At 40.7% G+C, this 7500-nt stretch overlaps 1 protein-coding gene and 1 long non-coding RNA gene across 2 annotated transcripts in view; one reads left to right on the top strand and one right to left on the bottom strand.

The window, feature by feature from the left end:
* LOC138026161 (kelch-like protein 3) overlaps nt 1-7500 on the top strand; it is a 21800-nt gene that overhangs the window by 7235 nt on the left and 7065 nt on the right. The window lies entirely within an intron of this gene.
* LOC138027005 (uncharacterized) overlaps nt 1-7500 on the bottom strand; it is a 12954-nt gene that overhangs the window by 924 nt on the left and 4530 nt on the right. Inside the window, exons 3-5 of the long non-coding RNA XR_011127389.1 lie at nt 6203-6594; nt 1144-1271; nt 1-426 (exon numbers count right to left, since the gene is read on the bottom strand). The exon at nt 1-426 is cut by the window's left edge and continues 924 nt beyond it. This is a non-coding gene — a long non-coding RNA (uncharacterized lncRNA). The remainder of the gene's footprint in view (nt 427-1143; nt 1272-6202; nt 6595-7500) is intronic.

Below are 7500 nucleotides of genomic sequence, written 5' to 3'. Positions count from 1 at the left end.
TTATACATCTCTTTGGATTCCAAATCAAAAGCAGAGTCCCTATCATTGCTTCAATCTTGTCTACGTAGTATCTTTTCGTGGTTGTCAATCAATATGCTGGTTTGCAATCCAGAAAAGACGGATATTGTTCATTTTGCATCGCGATTTGGCCGACACGCACCAATATCAGTCAATGTTAATGGTTCAACCATACTACCTAAGCCTGAAGCACGTGACCTTGGCGTCGTCCGTGACAGTCATCTACGTCTGGATACTCAAGTAAACAACGTATGTAAAGCAGCATCTTTAGGCATTCGCAATATAGGAAGAATCCGTAAGTACATTGGCAAAGCTGAGTCTGAGCGTCTTGTCCACGCTTTTGTATCATCAAAGCTTGACTACTGTAATAGTATTCTTTATGGTCTCCAAGACTATCAGCTGAAAAAGCTGCAGAGAATACAGAACAACGCAGCTAGAGTTGTATGCAAATAAAAGATAAAAGATCACATCAGCCCTGTTCTTGAAGAGCTCCATTGGTTACCTGTTAAATACCGCATTGACTTCAAGATCTTACTCTTTATCTACAAAGCTATCAATGGCCTTGCTCCTACCTATATTAACGAACTGCTGGATGAATATAATATAAGCCTACACGTTCACTTAGATCTTCCCCCAAGAACTTATTATCTCAGTTCCTCTCGCCAGAACGTCCACCTATGGCGACTGTTCCTTGTCAATTGCTGGGCCAGCCGGAACTCTCTGCCAACTGAGATAAGAAGCATCAAGTCTCTTGACATCTTTAAGAAAGCAGTAAAAACAATGCTGTACCGGGAAGCCTATACTATCTGATTTTTTGAACTAATTTAACAGTACCACACATTTAATATTTACATTGGCGAATATTACTGTTCCAATTTATTAATTATATTATTTCATTTTTATATCCATTTGAAACATTGTAAAGCGCATCGAGGTCTAGGTTGCGCTATATCAATATGTTATTATTATTATTATATTATTATAGGCGACCCCTTCGGTGTGGATAAGTCCACCGTTTCCAGAGTCATTACCGATGTGTCCCGGGCTTTAATCGTGAAACAGCCCCGCTTTATCAAGCGGCCTTCGACGAACGACGAATGTGCCACAATTAAAAACGCATTTTACCTTCGCGGAGGATTTCCTTGTGTAATTGGATGCGTTGACGGAACCCACGTCAGATTACAAGCGCCCTCACAACACGAAAATAGTTATGTCAACAGGAAAGGTTTTCATTCCATCAATGTGCAAGGTGTCTGCAACCATGAAGGTGAGTAGACTTTCTGGTAACGCAAAACGCGCAACAGTTTTACGAGAAAATTAGACTGGGAGCAGTCCTCCTTTTTTCCTAAGATCACGCGAGCAAAAGCGCCGACAAAATTATGCTTCCTCGTTCGCTCGATCAATCGCGCGCTACGCGACAAGCTACGCTCTACAGAAGTTGGGAAAAAAAAAAGACTGCTAGTAGTCTACGAGAAAATTCGAACATGAACCCAAAAAAAATATGTATGTTGGGATCTCTAACCTCAACAAAAAGTTGTTTAATTTGAAGAATGTTCACCAATGTCGTTGCCCGCTGACCGGGAAGTACCCACGATAGTCACGTGTTCCGTCACCCGATTCTCGCGACTCCTGTGGGTTACACCCGCTGAAAATGCACCGTAGTACGCGGGTATCACTATAGTACATTATAGTATGTTCTCCACAATTAAATACGAACCTAACCGAAGCTAATTGTAAAATTTCTAAGCGAAAAATGAAAATTACAACTGCATTTAATCCTAAAAAGTGTAAACAATCATACTTAAATCAATTTAACGCAAATTCCAATCCCTTGTTACGCTTTAAAGACTATAACGGCTCCGTAAAGTGAATTTCGCAATGTCATAACATGTACTAAACTCAGTATATGGCCTAATTTCAGGGATTTAACTTCTCACCAAGCCTTAAAAAACCGTGGATAAGCCAGTTTTGACACAATTCAATCGCTTATTACGTTTTAAACGGCTCTGTGAAGAAAATTTCTCAACGTCATAAATGTACTATAGGCTACTCTTTGCGGGCATTTTTATGCCCCCCGTAAATCTAGCGTAAAAATCAGTTTTCAAAATGGCTTAATTTCAAAGATTCAACTTCTCACCAAGTCTTAACCGTAGTTAAAGCAGTTTTAAGCATATTTCAATCGCTTATTACGTTTTAAACGGCTCCGTGAAGTGAATTTCTTAATGTCATGAATTTACTGTAGTATACTTTTTGGGGGGCATTTTTATGCCGGGTAATCTAGACTGAAAATCGATGTTTAAAATTGGCCTAATTTTAGAGATTTAACTTCTCACCAAGTCTTTAACCGTAGATAAAGCAGTTTTAGGCATATTTCAATCACTTATTACGTTTTAAACGGCTCCGTGAAGTGAATTTCTCAATCTCATAATTGTACTATAGTATAATCTTTGCGGGTATTGTTATGCCGGGTAATCTAGAGTGAAAATCAGTTTTCAAAATTGGCCTAATCAGTTCAGAGATCTGTTATACCGTATATAAAGCAGTTTTAAGCGTATTTCAATGGCTTATTACGTTTTAACGGCTCCGTGAAGTGAATTTCTCAATGTCATAAATGTACTATAGTATACCGTTGCGGGTATTGTTATGCCGGGTAATCTAGAGTGAAAATCAATTTTCAAAATGGCCTAATTTCAGATATTTAACTTCCCACCAAGTCTTTAACCGTGGATAAAGCAGTTTTAAGCATATTTCAATCACTTATTACGTTTTAAACTGCTCCGTGAAGTTAATTTCTCAATGTCATGAAGTTACTATAGTACACTTTTTGAGGGCATTTTTATGCCGGGTAATCTAGAGTGAAAATCGATGTTCAAAGTAGGCCTAATTTCAAAGATCTATTGCTTCACCAAGCATTAGACCGTAGATAAAGGAGGTTTAAGGACGTTCGCGCGAAAATTTTTCAACATTGATTTTTTTCTGAAACTTTTACCACTGTAAGATGATGAGTAAGTTATGTCAGAAATGTAAAAAAAATGGGGGTCACCGACTTCGTTATGGAGAGAATATGCCCGGAAAACACCCAAAATGTGACAAAATCGGGCTTGGTTAGCGAATAAGGCCAGTGTCTGTAAACCCAAATATATTGCAATCAAATCTTTGAAGTGAAATCTTCTCTGCCAAATATTATTTAAGTGGACCTATTAAGTGAATTTAGTTAACTGGTGAGGTTCCTTAAAGATCAAGTTCGCATTTAGCGACCACAGTTTCACGCGCCTTGCAGCCGCAAGATGGCAGGATTTGATCTCCCGTGAGCAGAAATCTTGAAATTTTTTTAACTTCCCACATTGATTTTTTGTTCATTTTTGGACATCGTGGAGAGAAATGTAAATAAAATCAGTTTCTGGAAAGAAAAATAGGGGTCACCGAACGTCCAAGACCTTTAAATCCAGGCAAAGCTATAGCAATGGCCTTTTGCCCTATCATTTCTCATTTTATTACTTAGCGCGCGCGCTCGTGTATGACGTGGCGTGTGCAATTGCGTGCACAGTAAGGATGCGCAGAAACAATTAGCGCGAACGTCCTTAAGCGTATTTCAATGGCTCATTACGTTTTAATTAAACGGCTCCGTGAAGTGAATTTCTCAATCTCATAATTGTACTATAGTATAATCTTTGCGGGTATTGTTATGCCAGGTAATCTAGAGTTACAATCGATTTTCAAAATGGCCTAATTTCAGAGATTTAAGGACGTTCGCGCGAAAATTTTTTAACATTGATTTTTTTCTGAAACCTTTACCACTGTAAGATGATGAGTTAGTTATGTCAGAAATGTAAAAAAAATGGAGGGTCACCGACTTCGTTTTGGAGAGAACATGCCCGGAAAAACACCCAAAATGTGACAAAATCGGGCTTCGTTAGCGAATAAGGCAAACCCAAATATATTGCAATTAAATCTTTGAAGTGAAATCTCCTCTGCCAAATATTGTTTAAGTGGACTTATTAAGTGAATTTAGTCAACTGGTGAGGTTCCTTAAAGATCAAGTTCGCATTTAGCGACCACAGTTTCACTCGCCTTGCAGCCGCAAGATGGCAGAATTTGATATCCCGTGAGCAGAAATCTTGAAATTTTTTTAACTTCCCACATTGATTTTTTGTTCATTTTTGGACAACGTGGAGATAATTGTAAATAAAATCCGTTTCTGGAGAGAAAAATAGGGGTCCCCGAGCGTCCAAGACCGTTAAATCCGGGCAAAGCTATAGCAATGGCCTTTTGCCCTATCATTTCTCATTTTATTACTTAGCGCGCGCGCTCGTGTATGACGTGGCGTGTGCATTTGCGTGCACAGTAACGATGCGCATAAACAATTAGCGCGAACGTCCTTAACCCTTTCAGCCCCAATAGTGCCAAATGGCACTTATAGATTTTACTCTGTCTAACGCCAGATGATTTTACTCGTCAATGGGGAACCCCTCGGGGCTTAAAGGGTTAAGCTAACAGCGTGAAAAAACTATGTCCCCGTTTAACCCTTTCAGCCCCAATAGTGCCAAATGGCACTTATAGATTTTACTCTGTCTAACGCCAGACGATTTTACTCGTCAATGGGGAACCCCTCGGGGCTTAAAGGGTTAAGCGTATTTCAATGGCTCATTACTTTTTAATTAAACGGCTCCGTGAAGTGAATTTCTCAATCTCATAATTGTACTATAGTATAATCTTTGCGGGTATTGTTATGCCGGGTAATCTAGAGTTACAATCGATTTTCAAAATGGCCTAATTTCAGAGATTTAAGTTTTCGCTGATTCTTAAACCGTGGATAAAGCAGTTTTTAGCATATTTCAATAACTTATTACGTTTTATATGGCTCCGTGAAGTGAATTTCTCAATGTTATAAATGTACTATAGTATACTCTTTGCGGGAATTTTTATGCCTGGTAATCTAGAGTGAAAATCAATGTTAAAAATTGGCTAAATTTCATAGATCTATTTTCTCACCAAGCATTACTAACACCGTAGATAAAGCAGTTTTAAGCGTATTTCAATGGCCTTTTACGTTTAAACGGCTCCGTGAAGTGAATTTAGGCTACTTTTTACGTGCATTGTTATGGCGGGTGATCTAGAGCGAAAATCAATTTTCAAAATTAGCCCAATTTCAAAGATTTATGTTCTCACCAAGCGTTAGACCGTAGATAAAGCAGTTTTAAGCATATTTCAATCGTTTATAACGTTTTAAACGGCTCCGTGAAGTGAGTTTCTCAATGTCATAAATGTACTAAGGTATATTTTTTGCGGGCATTTTTACGCTGGGTAATCTAGAGTGAAAATCATGGTTAAAAATTGGCTTAATTTCATAGATCTATTTTCTCGCCAAGCGTTACACCGTAGATATAGTAATTTAAGCGTATTTCAATCACTTAGTACGTTTTAAACGGCTCCTTGAAGTGAATTTGTCAATGTCATAACTGTACTATGGTCGTAGCGTCCGCGGGTCGATTCACCTCGGGGCGAAAGTGGTATCTATGGGTGGGGCAAAGTGGCCTCTTCACGTTGACTGAGTTTGGTCCCAAGGGAATAAAAGGTAGAAATGCTATGCAGTTAAAACGTTGCACAGGATACCCAACACGACACAGGATACCCAAATCTTGTCACGCGGTTATTGCTCGGCGAGGCCTTTCTAGCGATATATGATATGTTGGGATAGCTTTACTTTTGACTTTCTAGGGTTACTTGACCTGTCAAATGGGGTGAGAGTTGTACACACTTAAAGGACTTGGGAGTCTTCAGAAGTAGGCTAGATAAGTGTCGATGTATTGTGACCCTCGCTCTGAAGGTACGATGCTGAAACTTGGCAGGCAGGTGCGTCTCACACTGGCAGGCAATCCTAGTTGGGTCTGGAGGATCACGGGTTGGGGGGGGGGGGGGATTATGGTCAAAAATGGTGTTTTTGATAGGGTCTAGAGCCTTCCTTGGGTGTGCGACTTGCACCACGGGATGCCCCATTTGATTGAGCATGGGAGTGGCAGGGTTCGCCCTGGAAGACCTGGCATACCTACAAGAAAATGCCAAACGCCCCCTAATGTTAGCTCTCCCTCGAGACCAACCATAAATGCTAATGCACTTTGATAGGGGCTATCCGACCACACCCATGACAGTCCCATGAAAGACAGTGGATATGTACGGTACAAACCTTCTCTGAGCACTCGTCTATTGAATTCACACCGACAATGGTCATCCCACTACACTAACCCTAACTCAAGGCTTCGCCAAGCACTCGTCCAGGGCCTTGAGGACCAGATTTCCAGGACCCAGATACGTGTCCTCACTCAGTGGTGTGTTTTTACTATATATGAAGACAGCACTTGTCATCTGCATGGCACTTCCCTAAAAGGCCAGCCTTACTTACAGGAGTTCACCAGAAACCTGTGCAATTCGATGCAGGCTGCCACGAGCTATACGACTGCATCACTCGTTTGATCTCTGCACGTAGTCCACAGGCTGTGCAAGCAAACGGCAAAAACATCTGGCATCTTGGTCCCCACTGGGAAAGTGTCCCCTCAGACACCAACCTTCCAAAGAGTCCTATAGAGCAATGCAAGTTTCAATGTCGTTGCACATTCCCGAAGGCCTGGGATACCATAATGGACAATTTTGGAATGTGGCTAACCCTAGCATGAATGCTTTCCTCCCTGACCGTGTGATGTTGATGGGCCACCTAAAACCACACTTATGTGCTATGTTTGAGCTGGGCTTACGTATAAGATTTTGGAGTAAATTTTTTGAAGTCAGCAAGGGCAGGCCTGAAAGGCTTTATTGGTATATAGTATGGAGGAAGTTGGTTCATGAGTCATGAAGAGGCCTCTTGACCCTACACTCTTTGAAGGTGGATCGTCACGACCTATCCCTGTCAGAGCTCTGTCCCATGTTGGGTCTCACAGGTTGACTGGAGGCTAATGCCTTTACATGGTCAACTTGCCACAACTGGCCGGTCAGGTAGGCTGTAAAGGCATGATCCGATCTCTTGGACCTTGATTGACCAATGGATGGTCATGAATCACCTAAGCCGTACCCAAAGGCTGGTTTTGCCCAGGATAGGGGGAAAGTATTCTGTTCCATAATGGCATAGCATTGGTTATATGAGAAAACAAGTTATCTGTTTGTCTCAGTAAACAAATTTCTAGTTTCTAAAGAAACTGTGGTGCTGCATCGGTGGGAGAGTGAAACAGGAAAATTTGGTTGATAGAGGTCGAATGATTTGGAAAGCTGACATTTTGAGTGTTAGCCATTTGTCAGAGCAAAATGATTTGACTTTGCTCTGACAAAGGGCAAACGCTTGAAACGTCAGCTTTCCAAATCGTTCACAGTGGTAATTCGACCTCTATCAACATGTTTGAGAAAACCAAATTTATCTGTTTGTCTGCTTCCTTCACTTTTTAAAAAAATCCTTTTGGCCTCATTTACTTTTTATATTGGGGTTCTCTGAGGCCC

This window comes from Montipora capricornis, chromosome 12 (assembly GCF_036669925.1).
Source record: "Montipora capricornis isolate CH-2021 chromosome 12, ASM3666992v2, whole genome shotgun sequence".
NCBI classification, from domain to species: domain Eukaryota; kingdom Metazoa; phylum Cnidaria; class Anthozoa; order Scleractinia; family Acroporidae; genus Montipora; species Montipora capricornis.
This window is presented reverse-complemented; position numbering and strand designations above follow the sequence as displayed.